The sequence below is a fragment of the Tetrao urogallus genome, assembly GCF_951394365.1.
Source record: "Tetrao urogallus genome assembly, chromosome: 1".
NCBI classification, from domain to species: Eukaryota; Metazoa; Chordata; class Aves; order Galliformes; family Phasianidae; genus Tetrao; species Tetrao urogallus.
The window spans coordinates 93,457,092-93,483,061 of NC_136813.1; positions in this window are offsets into that span (position 1 = coordinate 93,457,092).

Below are 25,970 nucleotides of genomic sequence, written 5' to 3' on the forward strand. Positions count from 1 at the left end.
CCTTAGTCTCTCCTGCTTTCCAGTTCTGCGGCCACACTTTATCATCAGATTTTGGAACCCTCTTCTTCACAACCTACCATATATGATAGCCCTCTTCCTCATCATTCACAGATGTCTGTGGTACTGATTTTTTTTTTTTGTCTCTGTATTTGATTATAGTTTGTGCATCTCTGAGACACGTACCTGAAGCTCCATTTCTAGTGCTTGACTTAAAGCAACTCAGCATTGAGTATTTATCTCTTTTGCAAGTAATGTATAGACAGTTTTGGAACCGCGTCTGAAACATTACTAGTGAATTTTGCCTTGCATACCTCTAAAAATTGGAAGTAACTTTTTCAAAATATTCATTTATTTTATAAAAAGCAAACATTTAGAGTAGAAGAAATTCAACCCCAACTGAACATTTATTGTATAAAACTGTTAATAAGTTTGGTGCACTTACTAGCAACAGGAAACAAGATACTATCATAAGATGGCAAATCTTAGTAAGATTCATTGGTACTTGTCCATTTATATTATGTTCTGCTTATTCTCTTGGTTTTAATGAGACTGTAAACCAGTAACAGGGACAAAATCAAAGACAGATTTTGGGCTTATAGGTGGAGTGCTGAGTGCAATAGCCAATCAGAACGTGACAAATGGCATAATCACTGTTTATAATGATTATATAATGCCTATATAAATTCATGCATTCTATCTGCTAATAGCTTTCAGCTACAGTACATGGATTTACATTATGAATAGTTACAGGGAAATTGGCTTATTGGCTGAGAGAATTCTATACCCAGATAATGAAGAATAATGCATTTTCTTGTAGACTGCACAATTTTAATTTATAACACAGAAGAATTAAAAAAAAAATGAATGGCTAAAAATAATATACTTGGCATGCAAGCAGAATTCCTTCTAATACATTTTGACTGAGTGCAAATCCTGTTATTGCAGATTAGCTTCTGTCAGAATGAGACAGTAGAAATAGAGTTGATCCTTCATATTGGGAATGTATAGTTCCTAATAATTGAAGGTGACATGAAAATTATTATAATAGAACAGAAGTTTTGGGAATAATTTTAGTATTTTAAATAGTTTTTAAATTTTCTGTAGAAGATGACATGTTATGTTTTTTTCTTGTTTGTTTTTCATTTTTAATTCTGTTTGCCTAATGTTAGTGCTCCTCTTTATGCTTCTGGTCTGCAATTCTGTTTTACTTCACATGTACAAATAACCACATATATAAATATGAAAGATTAGCTGATGGACCCGAGGAATCACTTGCAGATTTAGAGATTTTTAAACTTGCTCCTTTTCACATAGAATCTTGTATATTGTTTGAGATAGTTATCTGCTTCCGAAAATGAAAGATAACGTGAAAGTAACTTAATACCTTAATGATTAGAATACTATGATTTCAATATTAGTAACTATTTTTCTACATCTGAAACAGAAAAAGCAAGATATGGTTGAACTTCCATTTTTCTCAAAGGTTTTAGAGTAATTATTTTTTTCAACCCTTTTTCTACATGTATGAACAAATGAATCATTTCACTGCAGTTTTCATGCTAATGTACAGCTCTGCTAATGAGCATTTAGTATACCTTAAGGAAGATAATGAATGCAGTGAAATAGTGGGGCTATTAAAATAGTTGAGGTATTAAAATAGTGAATAGTTGGGGTATTAAAAGGTTCTAAGACTGATTTTGTTTCCACATGAATGCTGTCACAATTTGCTTTCTTGACAGGACAGTCTTGTGTTCTTATAGCTTAAATTTGTACAAACATACCACCACCTGTGATAGCTGTGGGAGGCCACTAGGCTCATGGAGAACATAAGTATCGCTTCGTGTATTCTAAGAGAATTAAGAAACCCTTTTACTGTGTCAGTGGGGATTATTTGATTATTTTAATACTCTCCACAGTGCTATGCATAACACAGTCATTCTTATATTTTTTCTGGATATTTTTTTCACAAATTTTTAGTTAATTTTTTATAATTAAAGGTGCTCCAAAAATTGGGAAAGGATATTAAAAAAAAAAAAAATTTAGGAAATCTGTAGTTTAGGATAAGTTGTCATGTAATGTGAAACCAAATCAATTCCTGACTTACACAGTAAGAATGGTCTTCCCAGAACACTTCCAAGCTTTGTAAAGGGTGGTGAAGATAAGTCTACACTTTGGGTTTGTGAATCAGTTTGTTGTAAGAATGATGTGGAAAATAGAATAGTAATTCATTTAAAATGGTTGCTTTGTGAATTTATTTTCACATATTTTCACCATATTCAATATTGTTATGTGTTCAAAGCCAGTAAGACTTAACATTTAAAATAAAAAGTAGAAAGTAACATTTTTTTATAATTTCGTTTCCATGCTATGTTCAAATATATTATACAAATAGTTTTATCAACTGTTAATACTGTTTACTAACAGCATAATGATTTCTGATCACACTTTCTTCAGAAATGTATCGTATAATTACACTTTAGCCAAACTCTAATATGTTCCTAATAGATGCAAAGGATTTCTTACTTCACTTGTATTTCATACTTGATTCCTGCTGGTATCTCCATGGACATATACAGTACAAATATATTTATATTTTAAAATCATAGTAATGTGCATTTATTTATATAATGAATAAATTTACTCATAACAGATCTGGAGTACAGGATCCTATTAAAATAAAATAAAATTGCTTTGTCAGTTAATTATTCTTTATTTATAGTTGTGGTGCATGTAATTAAACTCTAACCAAAAGCTATTTCAATTAGATTGATGAACACTAATTATGATCATTTCCACCCACAAAAATAATTTATCTGCTATGCATTTACCATCTGTTTATATGTGACAGCAGGACTTTTTGGTAAGGTGTTATGGTATGAACAGAAGTAATATTATGGCACTGATAAATTACTAAGTAAATAACTGAATGACCAGATAAATTGCAAATGATCATCAGAAATTTGTTATTCATATTGCCAATGCCTGCTGTGGTAAATGTGCTCATATTTTTGTACAGACCTGACAGTAAGTAAGTGACACCAAAGAAATGGATGTTAAAAAACAAAATAAGATTTATGCTGCTTACAAGGCAAAACTAAAATTAAAAAAAGTTGCTGTTGTATGTCTATAACTGATTATTTTCTATTTTCAGTTGATGAATTAATCCATCGAATCATAGAATCCCTTATGGATTGGAAATGACATTAAAGATCATTTTTCCACTCCTCATACTGTGGGCAAGTCTGCCACCCACCAAATCAGTCTGCTCTGAGGCAGAGCCTCATAAAGGCAGAGTAGAGGGAAACAGTCATCACCCTCTCCCTTCTGGCCTCCCTCTTCTGATGCAGACCAGGATACTGTTGGCTTTCTGGGTTGTGAGCTAGATCTTGTCTGTTGCATTGCCTCCTACGGTACTGACCTAAAACCAGGCCAGGACCAAATGACTGCACGCACACACCAATATGATGAACAGCAAAATGGCCTTTATTACACGTGAACTCTAGCTTATATAACCTATGTGCTTCGTCTACACCCCTATCGCGTCACATCCCGTGGGGGGGTCTCGCAGTTGCTGACAACATCTCCCCCTCTCCAAGCTCAAGAAGGTCTACTACAACTCGAGAGGACCCTAACCGCGTACACCCCGAAATCCCCGCATTGCGCCTATACATGCCATTGTCCTCTCGGTTAAGCCTTGCCCCATTACATCCCGATTCGCAGAATAATCCTACCCTAATAACCCTATAACCTATTAACCTAATGACAACCTATTAACTTAATAATCCTCTGTGAGTAGAGCCCATTAGGAGAAACTCCTAATATCCAACCTAAACCTCTTCTGGTATAACTTCTGGCCGTTTCCTCGGGTCCTACTATTTTCCTGGGAGAAGAGGCCAGACCCTTTTGCACCACAACCTCTCTGCTCCTGCTGGCCACGCTATTTCTAATGCAGGCCAGGATGCTGTTGGCCCTCTTGGCCACCTGGGCACACTGTCAGCTCATGTTCAGATGTTCAGATGTTCAATCCTAATGTCTTAAATGTGAGTTCTACATAAAACTATATATTGCATTCTTAGAAGATGCTGATTTGTTCGTCTTAGCATTTGCCATACGAGTCATTTGTCTCAGCATACACTATACCTATATATGTGTAACATACCTATATACCTAATATGACTGTATACTTATATACCTATATGCCTATATGTATAATATGACTATAAGCACTAAGTGTATTAATGTTAGACCTATGCAACTATAACTGAATATAGAATAGAGTTAAACAGAGTTAAACATTCCTGTCGCATTGATGGACCATCCAGGAAGCACTTCCCATCAGTGGTGCTCTCCGTCCTTCTTTGCTCTCTCTAAGACGCGATGTCTCTCTCTCTTGTGTCGCTGTGAACAGCGATGAAGGTTTACTATGCACTGCCTCTGATGTGTTTTAGCAGTTGGTACCTTGTTAGCACGAACACCTTTCTTTTGTGGGTAAGCTGTTCAGGAGCAACTCCTTCTCTTGTTCTTTCGCCGATCTTGTCTGTTGTCTGGGCCTTCCCAGGAGTCAATGCTGTAAATGGGAAGACTTATGTTCCAGTTAGTTCCTTGCTGATGTCTGGCTTAATTTTTCGCGACGGTATCCATACTATTTTTCCCGTCTCGCAGTGTTTTACTGCAGCATAGCCTCTTCCCCATACCAGAATCATCCAGCCCGCCTCCCATTCCCCACTATCTGCTTTTATTTTTACTGGAGGCCCTTTGCTCAAAACTTTGGGCTGCCAATGTTTCTGTACAGGGCTTCTACTGCAATCTCCACGTTCAAAGTGATTCAATGAGTAAATGGCTTTAGATAGAATCTCTGCTTGTCTTTTAACAGGAATTGCACTCTCATACCCTTCCTCCTCACCTAGGACGCGTAACTTTTCCTTGAGGAGGCGATTGGCACGTTCTACAATTGCTTGTCCCTGAGAGTTGCCAGGGATTCCTGTGGAATGAGATATTCCCCAAGCTGTCAGCCATTCCTGGGTCGATTTTGAGATGAAACAAGACCCATCATCTGTTTTTATCTGGCTGGGCAACCCCATTGCGGCTATTGCAGTGGCCCAATGACTCTGTGCTGCAGTCAAATTGCACTTTGTATGTTGAGTGACTGATATCATAGAAGAAGCTGTGTCTACAGTAACGGCGAGCCATGGACGAGGGGCCATACAGCGTTCCCACGTGAAATCTGTCTGCCAGATTTGTAATGGCTTTAAGCCATGGGGGTTAACACCTGCACCAATAGTTGGGGCAGAATTGCCATATGGACATGCCTGAACTACATGTCGGCAAGGGAATAGAACGCATGAAGATCATGGCAGTTCTGACAGTGAAGCATGCTGTGCCCGCAATAACTGATGTGATGTTACCGATGCTAAATAATTAAAGCCTACGATACTGGTAAAGTTATAGACAAAGAGATATTAGAGATAACTGATTACTGATTAGAGTGATTGCTGTTAGCTCTAGTGGCACTATCTATGAGTATGAAATTACAAAGATCCTTATACAAACATAACCTTTACCAATGTATACCAACATTGCCTCAGGTACCTGTTGGAATGTACCTCAAAAATGACAAACATTCTATTCAATATCAAGGCAGATGTCTCAAGCCTTGAGAGCATTACTCTCACAAGCAAATCCTTGTTGCTTGTTCTCTAGGCCTCAATCTGGCCACCTGTCCCTGAAGGGAACCCATTCTGATGCCCACAGTGTACACTGCACTGGCTTAAAAACCATGCACATCAGATTTGTTATATCATGAGGAAAGAGAAGACGTGGTGCTGTCAGGACTTCTAATGCATTTAAAGCAAGGAGTGATTTCAACCCCCATTTCTCTACACAATCTATCAGGTGTGTGATGTCTTTCCGATTGAGGGGTACCCTTTCCGGGCCTCTGTTACTGGTTACTGTTCCCTATTATCAGGAAGATCTCTAGTGCTCTTCCTTCCTCTATCAGGCTAGATTTAAACTTCTCACAATCTGTTAGCGCATCTCTCTTAACTCCTAAATGCAAATTCACCTCTCTCCTTTCGCTGTCCTGTTCAGTCACAGCTGGAAGCTGCGGGCTCCGCACCCCTCCCCTCAGACCCATCCCTCTTTGATCATGCACTGACTGTTGTAGAGGCTTCTGATTGGTTGCATACGCACTCAGTCTTGTAAAAGGATGTGTGGGTCGAATCAGTGGGTCTGAATGCTGTGGTAGGGAGTGGGTCCGGAGACTATCGTCATTTCGTCTTTCTCCTTCGGGTGCAACCCGAGCAGACAGCGCTGCCCACACGCCATCCACTCCTTCAGGCGCGATCAGGGTGCACAGTGCTGGCCGGAGTTATCATCCGAGCGCCTGTAAGTTACATCGCTTCCCTTTCTCTCTGCTGTTTTTTCTTCTACCGCCTCTCTAACTTTTGACCAATCCGTACCCGAGCCTTGCCCGCAGCCCCCATCCCCCTGGGTGTTACTGCATTCCACCTCCTCAGAGGAGACAGCAAGTCCCATCCCAGCTCACTTCTTTCCCTGCCCCCGCAGGTGGTATTGGATTACACAGGGAAGGATACAGCGGTCGTCGTGGATACGGCTGGGGAGTTTCAACGACCTTGGATTCCTGCACTTGGCCGGTGTTGCATGATAAAAGTGCAGACAGTTCAGCGCAGTCTTCTTCTACTTGTTTATGCGAAGCTGAAGCCGAGGGGGGAGCAAAGGGGGGTGCCGAAGGTGCGGACGAGATGTTAGCCGCCATAGTTGAGGGCATATTTGCGGCGTTCTTTTCCTCAGGGGACCTGCAAGAAAGTACGCTTCCCACGCCACTTCTCTCGGTGTTAGTAAATTCCAAACCCATCATAATGCGCGCAGCCTCAGGAATTCTATCTTCTTCTCTAGCGGGTTTAAGAGCCCCAAGAATTAACCCCCAGATTTTTAACTCCGCTGCTTTTTGCTCCTCTATCGCACGCTGCGCAAGCGTGGATGTAAACTGATCCCATTTATCAGGATCTAAAATGTCCTGAGAGGAGGGAAGATTCCACTCCTTTTCCAGGCGAATAAGTACAACGGAAATGTCCTTCGTAGAAGGGGCATTCCTGCTGTGATAGTCCTTACAGAACTGAAGGACCAACTTAATAACTTGATCCATCACCAGCGTGGCACTGATGTCCTGATTCGAGAGCGACCTGCCACCAACCACAGGCTATCCCCACCCTCTAACTTCCACAGCAGCCAGCTGCTGCAGGCACGCCCTTAGGCGAATACCGTAACACCACGGTCTTCCACAGCCAACCCGTAATTACCTCATTACGGCATTGGAAATTCCGCAGGCTCGCAGGAGACTTTAACGCAAGTTGGCTTCTCATGCAAGGGGGATCCTCACAAGTGGGTTCCTCACTGGTTCCTCACACGGGGCACCAATGTTGCATTGCCTCCTACGGTACTGACCTAAAACCAGGCCAGGACCAAATGGCTGCACGTACACACCAATATGATGAACAGCAAAATGGCGTTTATTACACGTGAACTCTAGCTTATATAACCTATGTGCTTCGTCTACGCCCATAAGGGCACGTGCCACACATCAATCATAGAGCAGGGAGAGGGCCTATCGCATCACATCCCATGGGGGGGTCTCGCAGTTGCTGACAACACTTGTCCAGCTTTTCATCCATCAGAATCCCCAAGTCCTTCTTGTCGGTCTTGTTCTCAATGAGTTCTTCTCCCAGTCTGTACTTATATCTGAGGTTGCTCCAATCAAGGTGCAACATCTTGCACTTGGACATGTTGAGCCTCATTATGTTCACATAAGCCCACTTCTCAACCTTGTCCAGGTCCCTCTGCATAGCATCCCTTCCTTCTGCTGTATCAAGTCCATCACTCAGTTTGGTGTCATCAGCAAACTTGCTCAGGGTACACCCACTGTCTAGTTACTGATAAACATTTTAAAAAGCACTGGTCCCAGGATGAACAGGACTCATCCCCAGCCTCTACAATGACATAGAGCCATTGACCAAAACCATGGCTGCAACCATTTCATCTATTCCAGTTGTCTAAATGTAACAGTGTTGTTTAATAGCTTTAATTCACTGGTATGCTAGTATATTCATATTTTTGAGAATATATAACAGTATTTTTTTTCAAATGCAAGCAGGAATATTATTCTACATTGTAAATTGTTATGAATTGATAATAATTGTTATTAATTAAACAAACTAATTGGATTAAACTTCACCTAATTGTAAATCAAATCACGAATTTTTATAAACTTGAAGAATTCTGAATTTAAGTATGATAAATTTATCCACGTGTAGTCAAAACCCTCTCTTTTCACAGCAGTCAACTGAGGTAAGGAAAACTAACAAAAATGTATATGAATGTACATCTCTTACTTTTCCAGTAAATATTATTGAATGTTACTGGTACAGTTGTGTTTTCCTTACATCTTAAATTCTTATCAAATCTTTTTTAAAATGCACAAAAACATAACTCATTTCCAGTAAAACTTTCCTTTTTTTTTTAATGTGAAATTAAGGTGTTGAGCAAGTGTGATAAGAAATAAACAATTTAAATATTTTTTCTAATTTTGGAAAAATACTGATTGTCAGGATTAGTAAGAGAATGTTTTCTTTTTTGACAATAAAATAGTTCAAATTTATTTTGTCTGCTTATTAATTTGCCCATCTTCAACAGATATTACACTTAATGAATACATCTGAGTTTCTAAAAGAAAAGAGAAATTCACTGGAGTTGTAGAAAAGTATTAGCTATTAAGATGCCTCTCTTGTCCTTCTGGTTGAAGCTACTTCTCTATGAAAATCCAATTCATTGATCTTGCTGATTTGTCTTTACCAGGAGAAAATAGAATAAGTGACGCTAAATTTTTTTTGCAACTTTTTTATATGATTAATGGATAATCACATGGTCAGTTGCGAGAAACTGGTAGGACTTCAGTGTTAGATTAATTGAAGGGGAAAAAACATTTGGGGAAAATGTAACTTAGTTATATATCTCTAACTACAGGTATTTAGGAAATTGATATTTATTATTACTTTATTTGACATGGTAACTCATTCTAAATGAGACCACCAAGTAACTTTTCTTTTACGAGGGGCCAGTGGGCAAGTAACTCAACATACTAAAGAACATCAAATTTATAAATGAATAGGTTAATGTTTAGTAGCAGTCATTATCTGTCAAAAGGCTGTAGTTTAGGATACCATAGTCTCCACTTAAAAAATGCCTAGTAGATAGGCATTTTCACCTAAGTGCTGTTGGACAAGGCCATTTCCATTTCAGTCACTGTAATACGATGCAATACCTCCACCAGGATTAGAAATATAATGGTATAAAGGTAAAGGTTCAGTCTTTGATTTTATGTGGGTTACTCAAGTAGAGTCCTTTTATGTCTTAAGGTAGAAACAATTTTCCAGATATATTAGTAGAGCACGTGTATATAAGTGAGATTTACATGCTCATTCATGTGCTTGTGGAAACAGTAGGACTGCACATAAATATACAACAATAATTCACAAGGAGGACAAAGAGAATATTTCCTTTAAAGGGGTGACCTTTAAACTCCTAAAGCTAATCACAGTACGGACAGCAGACAGAAGTCTGATTAGCATAAGTCTGATTAGCATTCATCTTTAAATAGTATACTAGGAGTAGTTTTTATCCATAACAAGAGTCATTTTTAGATCATATTGCCATTTCCTTTTTCACTATTTCTATACTATATTAACTTGTGGAATTTTTTGGCACACAGTTTTGTGTTACATTATGTCTGAGTAGTTCTGTAGCTATATGGCCAGCTGATATATGTATATATAGAGAGAGAGAGGGAGAGGGAGAGGGAGAGAGAGAGAGAGATAAAACTTCCACAAGGATCATCGAATTCAATTCCTGGCTCCACACACCAAAAATTCAAACCATCTGTCAGAGTATCATCCAAATGCTTTTTGAACTCAGGCAGAATTAGTGTCGTGACCATGGTCCCTGGGAGTCTGGGAGTCTAGCTTCAATTCTGATTATATTGTATTATACTGTGTTATCTTGCATTCCGATAATATACTTAGTAAATTAGTTTGTTTCTCCTCAGATCATTGCTGCTGTTTTAATTATTTTGGGGTCCCCTGTTTCCTTTTTTTCCGGAGGTGCGGATCTGCGGATCCCTCCGCCCCACTCGTCACAGAACCGGGCCGAACCAGCCCGTAAACCGTTGACACAGTCATATTTAGTGTTGATTTAAGTATATGACAACTTCTATTATCATGAGTAATATGAATGAAGTTTATTGCTAAGTATAGAGTGATAAATACTTGTTGGATTTAATGTGACTTATGTGACTTTTGAAAGAATCTTTTGAATAAAAATCTCTCATTTTGTTGCTTTTTAAAATTTCATATTTCAAGACTGTATAGTCTGAATCCTTATTTCCTATGGAAAGAAGGCAGACAATTTCATGCTTGCAGCTGCTTTTAAAGCAGTTAACTTTATCAACAATAATGTCAAACATGCTTTTCTTTTTTTTTTTTCCTGATGCCTTCATGTTTTATATCCTTTTAGGAAAGCTTGTGTCTAAGTAAATACCTTTGGAGCATTAAGTACAAGAGATATAGACTGATCTGTCATTCAGAACCACCTTTTCAGGAGCTTACATAGTAAAATCAAGTCACATCCATCTAGTTCCTGACACATTAGACACTCTTCTTTAGATAACCTAGCCCTTCACAGTTTTGTTATCACTAAACACAGCAAGTTTGCTTTTATTTTTTTAATTTTTTTTTTTTAATTTATTTCTTCTCTTTATACAAAAAGACAAATTCTTACATATAGACTTTAAAAAATGAAATTCTGTCCACTTGTGGTCAGGAAAAAGAGTTTTGTATAGTCAAGATGTAAAGATGTTTTATTCCCCACATAGTTGTGCATTAATAGTAGTCTATATTATAAATAAGGGAACAAAGATAACATTGTGATTCAGCACATCTTATGGTGTTTTGGTTTGTTTACTTTTTTTAATATATGTTAAATCAGATTAATTATAAAGTCATAAGAAGACATTATGACAAAAATATAGTCTGATCCTATGAGCTCAAGCAGAATTTTTTAGCTTTGTGCTCTTAATCTGTGTGTTTCCAGAGAAATACTATTGTTTCCTGTGCCTTTAATAGTTCAGTTTCACTTGTTTCTAACTGAGATTCCAAGAATGCTTTTTTATGAGAGAAGAAAAGAACTAATTTTTCAGTTCCCAAACTGTCCATAGATATAATTCTTAAATTATGTCATTTGTTTCACAAGTCATAGCTGTAGATGAGGTTTTCCATCCAGACACATTTCCTTATAATGTAGTTCTCAATTCTGCTTTAGTTTCCATTGTCTACTACAAAAAAGGAATTGCAAGGTTAAGTGAAAATTGTCTTTCTATTCAAGGCTAAGTATTATTTATGTCACACCTCTGGTTATCTTCTTGCTTTCTCAGATGCATCTTATAAAGTTATTGTTATTATTATAGAAGAAGACCAATTGACAGTCACTTGAAGATATCGTGATAGATTAACCTGTGTGAGAATTCTTCACTATGGTGTGAATGAAAGGTACATTTTTTGTAAGAATTCCAAAGATTTGGAAATAGTTGTTCAGGGGTAATAGAACATTATCTATACTTTAACCTTTATAAGTTACCTGTTAGAAATTAAACTTTTCTGGCATACTGATTTATAAAGGCATTGCTGGTGCCAATATATCATCCTCTGTGTATTTATGTTGACTGCAAGTGGTGTTGCAAATATAGCAAAAAAGTGATTGTTATTTCAGCAATCTTGAAATCTATTCTCAAATTTCTTTATCAAAACAGAAAGCAAGGCTGCATTTTTGTTCTTTTTTTTTCACTGTTCACAGAACTATGTTTAGCGAATGTGGCAAAATGCATAAAATTATTTGCTACAGCTATGACTTGCTATAAATTATGTTTCAGTTTTAATGTTGTTATGATTTGAAACATAGCACAGGTTATGAGACAGTTGTTTAACTCATTTAAATGAGTAGTCAAATTCACCTAAAATGCTGAATCTGTGAGCCATTTTTAATCTTCATTTTCTGCTGCAAATTTTCCTTTTGATTTCATAAAGAGCTCGATTTCATTTTACAAACAATAAAATCTTTTAGGATTTTACCCTGAGTTAGCCTCCTTACTTCAGAAAAGAAAATTATATCCCCATAATCAGCATTCATATTTTCAAGGAACTCCTGGAACTGGCAATGATGCAGTGTCTTGAACTATGAAATTCACCACTTTGATGATGATTTGCACAATATTATCCATTATACAGCTTCTGTACATAGATATTCCATCAAACATGAGTTGCTGGTAGCAATTGCATGGTCTTCTATCAATTTTGTAAGTCCCCTTTTTTACCGGCAATCACCAGGGTATCATTAGTAGCAGATATTTTTGCAAAAGTTAAAGAGAATTGTTTTTATGTAATTTTTCCTGCTTCATATAAATCAAGAGATTTAGCTGTGCCTTTTAACGGCATCAAAGAAGCCATTTCTTCAGTGACATTGTATTCTTTATTAATATCTTTAGTAAAGATAGCACTTTGAGCCATATCTGTCACATCGGTTCTTCCATCTATCACCAAAGCATAAAGTTTGAAATTAGCATCTTTACTCTCCACATTTCTTTCAATACAAAATATTATATCGTCTGGTAAGACAAATTGATTTTAAAAAAATCGTCTTTTTTATTCAGACAAATTATATCTGCCTTTTTTTTTTCCTCCCGTTATCTTGCTTAATAAACCCACCATCAGTAAATGTCTTTGACTATTTTTGCAATTAGACTTGCTACCACATAATCTGTTTGAGACGTTACTTCTTTTAAAAAATTGTTTAGATGATAGATGTTTTTTCACTTCCACAAATCTTTCCTTGATATGCACTGAATTTGGCAGCATCTTTTTGCCTATTTCTTTTCAAATTATAATCTTTGAAAACTGTCAGAATTCCCTTATAAATTAAGCACGGTGCCATATTATTTTTCTTGATAAAAAAGTTCTCATCTGTCGTTTTCTGTTGAATATTCTTCTTTGATCCACTATTTTTTGTTTTTTTGTTTTTTTTTTTTTTTTAGTTCTCTTTTGAGATTATATTAGGTAAGTTGAAATGTTATTATTGGCAATCACTGCATTTTAATCACCAAATGGCACAAGTGCATGCAACATGTAATACACATGGGTTTGAATTTTCATGTGTATGGTGGGCTGAAGGGGTGACAGAACAACTACACTGTGCCCTTCCCCTGTGAGACAGCTGAGGCAGCATTAGTAATACACAAATGTTTGGTTGTTGCTCAGTGATGGTGTGCACCCAGAGTCAGGGTAAGTCCCTTGGCAGGGCAGAACTGCCTCCATTTGGCATAGGGCAAGGGGTGGCCACAGGATGGTCTCTCCTGGCCACAGGAAGCCTGTGGATGATGAATTGGGTATGCTTGATTTAGGTGATTTCATGGTGGACGATTTGATAGATAAAGAACTTGTCCCAGACATTGGTTATCAATGGATCAGTGTTCCAGGTGGAGATCATCCCTCCAGAGTCAGCACTGGGACTAGTGTTCTTTATTATCTTCATAAATGACATTGACATTGGGATCGAGTGTACCCTCAGCAAGTTTGGAGGATGGTCAACACACCTGAGGGATGGGATGCCATTCAGAGGGACCTAGGCAGGCTTGAGCAGTGGGCCCAGGTGAACCTCAGTTGTTCAGCAAAGCCAAATATAAGATCTTGCATCTAGGTTGAGGCAACCTCTACTATTAATAAAAGCTGAGGTACAAAAGAATAGAGCACAGCCCTGCCAAAAAGGACTTGGGTGTACTGGTGGATGGCAAAGCTGGACATGAACCAGCAGTGTGCCCTCACAGCCCAGAAAGCCAACCATATCCTGGGCTGCATCAAAAGAAGCATAGCCAGCAAGTCAAGGGAGGTGATCCTGTCCCTCTACTCTGCACTAGCAAGACCTCCCCAGAATACTGCATCCAGATATGGATTTCTCAGTAAGAAGAGGCCTGTTGAAGCACATCCAGAAGAGGGCCACAAAAGTGATCCATGGAAGGGAACGCCTCTCCTCTGAGGACAGGCTGACAAAGCTGGAGGTGTTCAAACTGGAGAAGAGAAGGCACCTGATAGAGACCTTCCATTATCAAAAGAGGGGGGTTATGAGTAAGAAGGGGGCATATTCTTTAGTAGAATCTGTTGTGATATAACAAGGGGAGATGTATTCAACCTAAAAGAGGATATAACAGGTTGCCCTGAGAGATGGTGAATGCCCCATCCTTGGAGACATGCAAGGTCAGGCTGGATGGAGCTCTGAGAAACTTGATCTAGTTGTAGATATCCCTGTTCATTGCAGGGGAGGTGGGCTAGGTGACATTAAATGTCCCTTCCAACTCAAACAATACTAGAATTCTATGTTTTAAGTAGAATTTTTGAAATTACAGTTAGTACAAACACAGCACCAAGCCTATGTTCCCTTACTTAAGTAAGAAGTTATTCACATTTTGGAAGAAGTAAATGTTCAGGGGGTGACCTACATGTACATGTAGGAAAACACAGTTTTTACAATCCATCAGACTAATTTGAAATAGCTTTTTCTATGAAAAGCATCTTTCTTGTAGGGAGAATGAGAGTTCAGATTGCAAAATACACTTTTACAAAGATTACACTTTTCACCAAAATTTTAAACATAAATATTGCTCATGAACCCTGCTCTGGTTTTGTCACAACCTCTCTTTCTCTGATCTGCTAACCTGAGTTCAGTTCTCATCTTCAGCACCAGTTTTTTCAAGCCATGAATATTCTCCAATTATCCTCTGTCCATCTTTTAATTCATAGCACAACCTATGTAATTGTATAATGCTTTAGAACACCATAAATGTGCAAGATTGATAATAAGAATAATATATCTTTGGATTAACTTCTGAATAATAGAAAATCTTTCTCAGTGATCTGTTAAATATGCAAGATGGAATAATACTTCTTTTTTTTTTATTTCTTTTGCTTTGTAAGAAGAATCCTGTGTATGAGATTTATTTCATTACAGATGTTATTTTTCCTGATAAAAGCATGCTTTTGTCATTCCAGTAATTAAAAGAGTAGAAATGTAGTTCAGCATCTCCATTCCTTTATCCTAATATGACATTGTTGAACATGCCATAAGGGTAATAGTTAGCCTCACTTGTTTATTATATGCCTATTCTGGCAGATGGTGGAATGCTATATAAATAACAAATTATGATATAGAAAAATAATTCTGACACACTTTACAATTTGTTTAAGCCTCTCTAAAGGTATTGAATTTGTAAATTAAAAACTTTCTCTTCATGCAACCTGTAAGTCTTTACAAAATCAAAACCAGTTCCAATGCTGAAATATCAGTATTTTGAAAATAAATGATTATTCAGGACATATATTACCATGTATTTGAATTTTTTCCACGGGTATAGCGAGACAGTTGGAATTAATTCTCATAGTATTTTTACTTTGTTTGGAACAATTCTTCAGCCATGTGCTTTTTTTTTTTCTTTTTTTTTCCCCTAGTGGTCTAATGTTTTTCAGTAGCTCTTTGTTTTTACCAGAACTTGATTTCTTGAAGTGAAATTTACTCAAGTTGAAGGATGTCAGTTTTACTGTGTATAGCCTGCAACAGCTCAGAACCCGTGTGCCCTATGCTCTCTGGCATACATCACGTTTTGTGTCTTGATGGGCTGCAAACAAGCAGCAATGTAGTTTGCTGGCTAATGTTCTCACATCAAACTGTGCTTTTAATTAGAGGTGATGCCTGTGAACCTGTCAAATGCAACATCAGTTCCTATCATTGCCTCATAAGCGATGAGGTATTGCTTTCTTTGATTGATCTGCATAGTTGTCAACTATATGATACTGCTTGGGTATTTTATTTTTTCTTTTTTTTCTTCTTCTGTGCTTAGAAGTTCACAGCCATCAATCAACAGAAACATGGCAAACTCTCCATCTGGAAAGTCTAGAGCTATTATGTTTGTTGAGCTTGTTGTGGTTTGATCCAACAGTGGTGTGCTTATATCTACTTTACTTTTTGTTCAACTTCAACAAGAGCTGATTATGTTGCAACTAATTCTGTTTCACAGTTTACACCCATCACACAAAGGATTCATTCAAATGCTTTATTTCAATGAAACGATAATAAGACTCCATTCTCTCTTTTTCTTTTTTTTTTGTTAGTTGCTATTGGGTCTTTCTTCACCTTAAATAGTAGAATTATATGAGATGATTTAAAAAGATAAATTAATTAAAAATGTTTTCTATTGAATTTCTCTGAGACACACTGAAATATTTTAAAGTGAATGAGACTGGACTTTCCATTGTTGAGTCTACTTTTCCATCCACTTCAAGTGCTTTTGGGTCAAGGCATTCTTGTACTTTGATAGTAGGAAGTAGTGCTTTGAAAAGCCAGGAGTTAAAACAGATGATATATTTAGATACAACTGAATCCTGTTTCTGACAAAAAATAGGTTAGAGATCAGCAAAAAGTTATATTTAATCATTTTTCAGAACAAAACAGAACTACTCAGCCTACCTATCTCATAAAATAAAAATATGCCAAGGAACAGGAATAAGGATCTCAAAATACAGAGAGGATCCTCAAAGGGTAATTTATTAGATGACAAGCTCATATAGTTACTGACCTCCTCCTTCGAACAAAAACATAGCATATGCATCAAAGTCCGTAACATTGGTTAAGTACTTAAGAGAAAAATGATTTTTTTAGAATACATCAAAAGCAGTTTTTTTAAAAGGCTTTTTAACAGGACAATACTAAAACTATGGATAATAATGTTTAGTCACACTGAGCTTGAATGAGTCATGTATTTTAAAGTGTGGCATATTTATGGTCTGCAAATAGCACTCCAGGCAATGTCAAGTCCACACTTTATTTGCAGTAGGCAAGAAACAAGAAAAATACAGTATATTCATGTTCCTCTGAACTTCAGGTTTGTATAACCTACTGCTGGTTAGCTGTTTTATTTTTGTTGTTGTTTATTTATTATTTTTTTTTACATATCAAGAGAAGTAAATATTCTGACATTATTGAAAGTAGCTAACAATTGTGTTCTATCAGTCTGCATCCTAATCTTCCAAGGCTTTTTGGACACGGAACAGAAAATGGTAGAGAAACCTCAGAACTTCTATGGTAAAACTGGTTTATTGTTAATTGAGTATGAAAAAAAAAAGCATCACATATTGGAATACAGTGTAATTGATCTCACCGCCTAGTTGTACCTCTGTTACCAAAATATTTATCTCAGAAATGCAGCGTACCTCCAAGCTGGTGGATGATTAGAATACAACATACTTATCAAAGGAAAGTCTCAGTATCTTTCCAGTTCTGTCCTGGAGGTACACCAGCTTGGTGGTGCAACAGGCAGCTCAGCACCATGGGGGAGAAGCTGCTGTTCTTGCCTGACTAGTGGTCAGTGAGAGCATAACGTTGAGTTGATGATCTTGTGGTGGAGAAAATAGAACAGCCTTGAAGGAAGAACATGGATTGGCATCACATTTAATGCTGTAATCAAGGTTTGCATTAACAGTACCTTCTTAAAAAGGCTTTACGAGCAGTTTGGCTTGATCTCTTTCCAGTTGTTTTTTTTGTTTGTTGTTTGTTTATTTATTGTAAAATAAATTATTTTATTTTAAAGAACACATCTGTGTAGCTCAGTTTCCAGAGGAGTTTCTAAATTATTTCACTATTTTTCAGTTTCAATGTTTTCCCCTCATGCAAACACAGAAGTTTTGATTATTTGGTTTTTGGTGGCACAGTTCTTTCTAGTTTTTCTATTTTTTTGTGTGTTTTCAGAATAGAGTAGATTTATCCAACTCCATTAGCAAACTCAATTTCAGATGAATAAAGGTATATTGTCCAGAAATGCCTCACTTAACAGGTTTGAAAAGAGAACAACATGGCTTGAATAGCTTAAAAGTTTTCTCAGTAAAATTGCCTGTGTTTTTCATCTGTTTTTATGTATAGTGGCCCATTCTACATATTAAAAAAATAGTGTAAGTATCTTTTAACATGAAGCATTAATATTTCTGTTCTATCATCTTTTGCAGAAGTAGTTAGGACGCGACCTATAAACCATTTGTTTTGTGTTTGCATGTGCTGTAAGACATCTTTTTATTGCAGTCTAACTGCAACTCTTTTTATGCTTTTCTTGAAAATCATTCTGAGATTGTCTCTGGAAAAAAAAAAATAGGTCATTTTGTGTCTTCCTCAAGTTCTTCTTTCATTTTGTTTTGCCAGAAGCATGGAGATTTCATGATAGAATGTATATATATTATCTAGGTTGTGCTTGAGTGAATACATACCACAATTTCAAATACGACAAAGTGCAATGTTCTCGATGTACAGAGCTTATTCCTTTACATTCACCCATTCCTCACATAAAAACAGACTGTAAAACACAACTGGTGTGGCGAGTGTTTGTACAGTCCTCCCTCAGGTAGTCATCATCTTAGCCATCAGATGGCTCCCCGAAACTGGTGAAAGTGGAGGACATGTACAAAAAAGAAGAGTACATCAGGTATTTATTTCTGGGCTTGCTACTATTATTTATATAAAACAGGAACAACCAAAAAAATAAACAGAAAGTATTTTTCAGCAGAGAATCCATCTTCAGTTTCTCAGACACTAAACTATTTTCTGCATTATAGAGGTTAATGTTGAAATTGCCTAGACTGGAAGTGATAGATCCAAAGGATATGAAAAAGATACAGAATAGCCACAACTGTTACATAATCTGATATAACATGCTCAGCAGTGCAGGGAAAGAACATAGAAATCTCTGTCTCCCAGTAAGTCTGTGACTGTCTGGAGACAGAATTAAGTTGTAAATATATGGAGGAAGATTTTAGCTTGATAAAATGATGAATAAGGAAAGATCATGGCTGAGAAAGAGCAGAAAAATCTGAAAGGAATGGTAAAGAATGGTAAGTACCTGGTACCTTTGAACCAGATGCTTTTATCTTATGAGGAACTACTGATGTGTTTGGTTTCCACTGACTATAAATTGAGAGAAGAATGATTTGGGATGAAATTTAAGACAAAGTAAAATAGAAAAAAAAAATTATTTTATGAATTAGGTACCAAATTACTAATTCAGATTGTGTAAACCTAAACTTCCTGAAGTTTGTTGCCCCATATTTAATTTACTCCTAAAAATTAGGAATTGGTTTCTTACATTCTACTGGCTTCTTCAGATATTTTTCTTATCATGTAAGTTGCTTAACAAATTGGTTTTTTTTTTTTTTTTTTTTTTTTTTTGAGGATTGCTGGAGTTTGAATAGTTTTTTTGAAAGAAGGATATCTTCCAAAGAAGCTTCCATTTCAGCACTCAGAAAATATCAGTTCATATCTTGGCATTGAGATTTTCCATCACCTTGAAGAAATCACTTACACACTGGTGTCTTTTGAAATATGTTAACTACTAGTCTATCTTGCCAGAAGGATTTAATGTTAGATCTATACAGGCTGTGTGACTTGCATAATATGCTGAGAAGGGTCAGAAAGTGCAAGATGAAAAGTAGGTGGAGAAAAACTAGAATAACCCTTCCAACAAGAAAGAATGGCTCAAGGCTGATGGAACACCACTGTAATTTTAGGGATGAAAAAAAGACAGCTTTGCTAGTTGAAAAACATAAAAATTCAGTCCTCACAGACCATATTTCAAGAAAAATCTTCTTCTAATCAGTTTCAAAATTAAGGTTCTGCAGCATGTGCTGAGCAGGACTAATGTATTGTTCATCTGAAAACTGTCCTTCCATTCAACGTGCAGCTGCTCTGTAGCTCAGGAAACTTGTGCTCTGCCAAGCCTTTTGCCAGTCTGCCTTCATGGCTCCATGCAAGTCACTTCATTCTCTTGAAAATTTTTAAGTGACAATGTTGATTACCATTGGAAGTAAAGATTAGAAGATCGACTTCTAACAGGAAAAATCTTGTTATGTTATCTTGAACAGATAAATTGTTTCAGATTTACAAAGTGATAATGATAATTTCTTCCTATCAATCTTCATAAGCTCTCGAAATTTTAATGCACACTCTTTAGGCCTTTCTTGCTACATGTTCTGTTGTTGGAAAAGGGAAAAATAAATGGAAAAATGGAACAGTTAAATATCCTGCAGTTTGAGAAAGTGTGCACCATATTTCATTGAACTTGTAATGGACCATCTCTACTTTAAATAAAATGTCCTTGACATACAACTATATTAATAAATATTCCTCCTACACTTTATAAAATTATGATTTTCAATTTTTAAATAATATTTGAAAAGCTATGAAAACTTTGGAAAGGTCTGCAAATCAGCTAAAACTAAACAATTTGCAATTCATATAGAGATATAAACTTTATTTTTCTGTCACCAGCAGAAATTTATCTTGCCAAATAATATCCCTTCCCCAGTTGAGATTAACAGTTGGAATTTTCCATCAACATTTTTTTTTATTCAACAAGATTCATGGGAAATTAGTTTTCTCATAGTACAGAGTAAGGTTTTACTTTTTATTGATTTTCCAGTAATAAATTTAAATATTTTTGTTTAGGTGATCTTTACATATACAAATAATGAGAAAATCTTGAATTAGAATTAAGAATCATGAATCTATGTAAAGATGCTTTCTATCAGTGTGGGTGAGAGATGGCTCTGCCTTGTAAAAGGTAGAAAAAAAAAAAGAAATTAAAAAAAAAAACTTCACAAGAAGTTTAGAGAGAGCAAATTGTCAAAGTGTAATTGCTGTGAATATAGATGTCAATCTTCAGAAAGAATTCTCAAATATTTTGCCAGAGTCAAAATATGTAAAACAGAAAAAGTTGCAACAAATACATAGTTCCATTGTTATTCCATTACTACTCCAAGTGGTTACAAACCACATGTCCTACCCAATGTAAAAAAAAAAACAAAAAACAAACAAACAAAAAAAAAACGCTAAAAAGCAAGAATAGTAAAATTATTGATTTTGTGATTCTTTTCTTCCAACCATCACTCAGTATTTCCTAGAAGAACAGTACTTATATCATCAGACATCATAACTATTCGATTCAGTAAGTTATCTCTTTCTGCCTGAGGAAAAATATCTGTTTCAACTATTGTATAGCATCTGAATAACTGTTTTAAATACATTTAGTGCAATGAGTTCTGTATGGTTTCCTCCATCATAGTTTGGTCTTTACTATCTCTATAGCATTATACTTTATATGTCTCATAAATTAAGACATTTTAAAGACTTTAGAAGTAAGAGTAACATGGGTAGCAGCAAAATGTTTTTAATAATAAACATGTGGTGCTTCCAGGCACTACTTTTCTACTGAAATCATAGCTTCCTGAATCTAAAATTTATGATAACTCTTTAGGGTGAGCTGGAGGGAACAAAACAAAGGAAAAATAAATACAAGAAACCCACCAGTCTTTTCTACTTTGGTGCAACATAAGCCTCCATATAAAAGTATCAAAACCAGAGACATTTGTTCAGATAGATACATCAAAATATAAATTTTTCTCAAACAGCCAACTTTAAAGAGAAAATAAACACGATTAAGTATTGGAAGTTCCCTGAGAACATACTCAAAGGATATGTTAAATAATTAGAAGGAAAATGTGAATTGCTATAGATAGAAATGAAAACCATAATGCAGGAAATTTTTCATTGTTTTCTAAGAATTAATCAGGGGGGAAATTAGAACTCTGGAATATGAGATCAGAGATAGGATGACACAGGATAGTAAAATTATTGAAGTATTAAATTAATACTTGCTTAATATAGTTACAAAGGCTAATACTTCTGGATCAATAGCAGACAACAGCTTCGTGCTCAATTCTGTGTGCATTCAGTTAGGCTTATTTTCTCTTTCCAGCTCACTACAAGTTATATCTGAGATTTGTTAATCTTTTTAAACTTCAGAAACACAGAATGGGGATAGGTCCTTTGTACCACTGTGATGCTTATTAAGTTTGTTCCATGCCTATCTAATACACATAGGTATTCATATCCGTAGAGAAAATATTTTGCACATCAGTGCTGCTCATAACTTGAACATGTTGTGAAGTACATACAGAGGATTGCAGTAACAACTGTCTTTTTGCACTCTCTCATTATTGTTTTTTGCATAGAGTAAACAAATTAATGGAAATCATCTTTCCATATAAAAGTGTTGATGTCAAAGTGTAGGCACTTCACTTATTCTGGCTGCCTTTGACATGAGTACTGAAAATACAACCCAGAGAAAATAACTGAAATAGCTTTTTCTAAAAAATGTTTGTTCTCAGTTGCAAGCCACTTAATATGTATACTAAATTGACATTTAAAAATATGAAACTTATTTGGAATACTTTAATTTTATAGTCAGTTATCTAGATGAGGAAATAAATATTTAAATCATATTTCACAGTTAATAGTAACATTTAATAAGTAAATGATCACATTTCATATGTCCTGTAAATATTTCATTTTTTGTATTCTACATGGACAATAGGGAGGGCAGACGGAGTCTTTCTACCCTGTCAGAAATAACAAAGAAAATCTATGTATAGAAGGATTTCATCTTTCACAGTCTAGAATTTTAATCATTTTAATACATGAGTAACTCAGGAACTATTTCTCTGTTGTTTTTTCTTAGCTAATTTTGGAAACATATCCTTGTCCAGTCATATCAGCCATTTAGTCCTTAAACAGTCCAAACAAATTGCAATTAACCTTTCAAACTGAACATGGAGCTAACAGGACATAATTCTCAGGCCTGGGTGGCAATACAGAATTTGAAAGGATCTGATCCCTTGCAAGTACATGCAGGGAGAGCTTCAGCCCTGTGCTTTTAAAGACACAGTCTCTCTTTTATCTTGGTAGAGTCTTTCTTTATTCTGAGTAGCTGTGCATAAACTCCAGTGCACTATTTTGTTCTGTCCAGCAAAGCTTAGCCCTGGCAGCAGACTCACTAAGGCTTCAGTCATGGTTGTGGGCCTCTTGGCACAGGAGTGTAAGGCTCAGAGTAAGCAGAAAATGAAACTTTCCATGGAGATGCACAGCCCTTAATGACAGTGCCAGGCTAAATGCAAGAGGAGAAAGGATTCACTGCATAGTATGTTTTCCAGTTTTGATAGAGGGAGTTATTTTCTTTGTTCTTTTATCTTCAGGGAAGGATAGGAGGTAGGGAGAAAATTAACATTCTCTTTGCAGAAGTAAATTATTTGTCGAATAAAGATATTACTATTTTATTTTTTCTGACTCTGGAGAGGTATTTGACTTACATATCAGTATTAAAGTGCTTTTAAATTTTGCAGGCACTATCATTTCTTCTACCTCTCAACTAAAATATTTATTCAGAACCTATCCTCATAAATAGTCATTGTTCCGTTTCCCTAGCAATTTAATGGCTCTTTTCTGAAACACCGAACACAGAATACTAATAGAAACACCAGAAATATGAAAAAAATACATACAGTCCATTCCGTGATGCAACATCTAAATAAATGACTTCTGTTTAACAGCTTTTTTTTTTTCATTTCTATACATCAGTGCATTTCTAACAAAACTAACTGTTCTGCAAGAGCCAGAGTTGCTCCAAAACAAACAAACAAACAAACAAACAAAAACCCTCAAAGCTTTCTTCATATGTCTGCAAGGACAGGATATTCTTCTCAAATTATTAAAGAAAGTATGTGGGTATCATTTGAAACTTTCACCAAATGTACCAAATTCACGTAGCCCTGACCTTTAAAACTTAAAAATCTAAATTTATGGTTTGCTCACTGCTGAAACCACTGGTCAGATTCTGTTCTTTAGGTAAAATACAGCAGATTTAATTGGATATCCTCATAATAAATATATATGAATATTTAACTGTATTTCAACCACTCCTCAGACAACAAAAAATCAAAAACAATCTATCAAATTGTAATGACTGAAAAATATTCAATCATTGGGTCATCCATCTTTATAAATGAGCAAAAAAAATAGTGGGTCTGTGGCTCCATTCACATGTTTTTTATAGCATCCATATAGAGCATCCTGAAAAGATGCACGCTTGCAACATATCTACAAAAAGTGAAAAGTAATAAATGTCTATTTTGCATATCTCTTATGGACATGGGATTAATGGTTCAATGATAAAATAATGTAGATCTATGGAACCAACCTATCTGTTGAAAAATATGTAGGAGCTAAGGATTTCCTTGCGTAGAGAAACATGCTGACAGAAATGGAATACTTCGAGGTTACGGGGAAAATCTACAAATTTACTTTTTAGACATAGAAACATCATGATAAATCTAATTAGCCTTTTCTTTTTCTGATCTAATGAAAGCTGGTGAAAGGTGGACAGACTGGAAAAAAGTTCATTAGAAATGTCAGTGGACTTCCGTGCTTCTAGGCATTACTTTTCATTTGTCATGCTCTCAGAAACTTTGTAAAGTTTTTAAGCAGAAATGTGCTTCAGAAGAATAAGAAGGAATGAATATAAAACATTGTTAGATTGCTGTCAGGTTACTGAAAACAGTTTCTAAAATTATTGTTTTTGAATCTTGTAACTGAATTAAATCCTGTATATAATTATCACCCTATGATGTAGCCAAAAAGTGTAGTAGACAGTTGTAATTATGTTTTCTTAGTGACAAGTTTTTCAACAGATATAATCTCCTGCTTGTGCTAAATTTTGTGATTCCAATGCCATTTCATTCAGGAGAATATATTGGAGGTCCAGTTAGCATATAAGAGGCAAGGTGGAGGTCCCCCTCTGGAGGACACAGCCCCAGGGGCATGAGGCTAATTTATTCTCTTAAAAGGAAGAAGCAGAGTGATCCTGACAGAAATAGAGACTGTACATGTGAGGCTGAAAGATGAAGACTGTACACATGAAGCTGAAGGGACTGTACAAGGAAGATATTGGAAAAAAGGCTGGAGTGGAAGTGAAGGCAGCAAGGACAAGGTTGAGAAAAAAAGGAGAGTTTCAGATTAGTCAGAGCATATGGAGGCCTGCCTTGAATGTAAAATGTGTTGTACTAAGAAGAAAAAAAAAAAGAAGAAAAAAGAAAATAACAAAAAGTATGGTTGTAGTAAAAGATTACATAAAACCTTTAGAAACAGAAAATGAAATCAAATTTGCAAAAAGGATCCCATATTTCTGGATTTTGAAATGTTTGACTTAACAACTTAAAAAATATTTTGATGTAATATTTTTATAAAAAAGTGCAAAATACTCCAGGTATTACAACATTCTTATCTTGAATGTAGCTTGATAAAAAAATTAGGGCAAAAACACATTTTCTCAGAATATATTTTAGAATAATTTGTCTGCATGCCAATCTCACTCTGAAAAGATATGAATCTCACAGATGTGTTACCATGACATATTCAGTACAATAGAAACATCTCAGCAGATGAGAATTGACAGCAAATACAGACCCATCTGTGTTAATAATAAGTTGTTAATTGGCGAATACTTAAAGGAATTGTGAGGTTCAGAATGAATCAGGACTAGATTTCTGAGCCTTTTTTTGCTTCGAATTCAAGTTATGCAAATACCAGAAAGTCTGAGTAACTGCCTCAGATCAGTTTAAGTGAATTGGGCTGTTGGATCTTATGTGCTCACATCTGAATGTTTGTGTAACCTTGATATCTACAGTAGCTTAGAAACATATAAGCTTATTAAAATGGCATATATTATCTAAGGGCTTCTCTCTGCTGCATCATCAACCTCCTTGCAACTACAACTGAATAAATGCTGGCCTGAGATATATTGATGTACATTATAACATACTGTTACAGGCCCAAGTTAGGGTAAAACCTAGTTAGGGTAAATTTCAGTCCAGGGATTGTGGTCAGTTTATTATGTGTAGCGCTATACTATTATGGCTGTTTGGCCAGGTTCAGGA